Genomic DNA, 402 nt, shown 5'->3' on the forward strand with positions numbered 1-402 from the left:
TCTTTGTTCCCCCCTCCTGTGACGACTCCTGCTGTCAGATTAGCCAGTTGGGGTCAGGACTCAGTATCCACAATGTCTTGCACCTGCTCCTTTATTATTTAGTGTCATACATTGGTTCAAAATGCATCAACACTTCTCCTTTGTAAGAGAGTAAAAAGCACTCGAGACGGGACTGGGGGCAGAGTGCAGCTTGCATTTGCCTGTCCATCTTCAGTGTCCTGCCCTTCATGACTTCAGTAGGTTTGGGAGCACCAAGAGGGTGGTTCCCACTAAGAGCCCTGGGGTTGTAAGCCCTGCTTTCCTCCCAGCATCTGTCTGAGCGGCCTGGGCTCATACGTAGGAATCGCCACCTCTTGGACTCTCGTTATCACTGACAGTTGCTCAAAACTCAGTTTAAACCAA

The sequence above is a fragment of the Lepidochelys kempii genome, chromosome 2 (assembly GCF_965140285.1).
Source record: "Lepidochelys kempii isolate rLepKem1 chromosome 2, rLepKem1.hap1, whole genome shotgun sequence".
Lineage (NCBI taxonomy): Eukaryota > Metazoa > Chordata > Testudines > Cheloniidae > Lepidochelys > Lepidochelys kempii.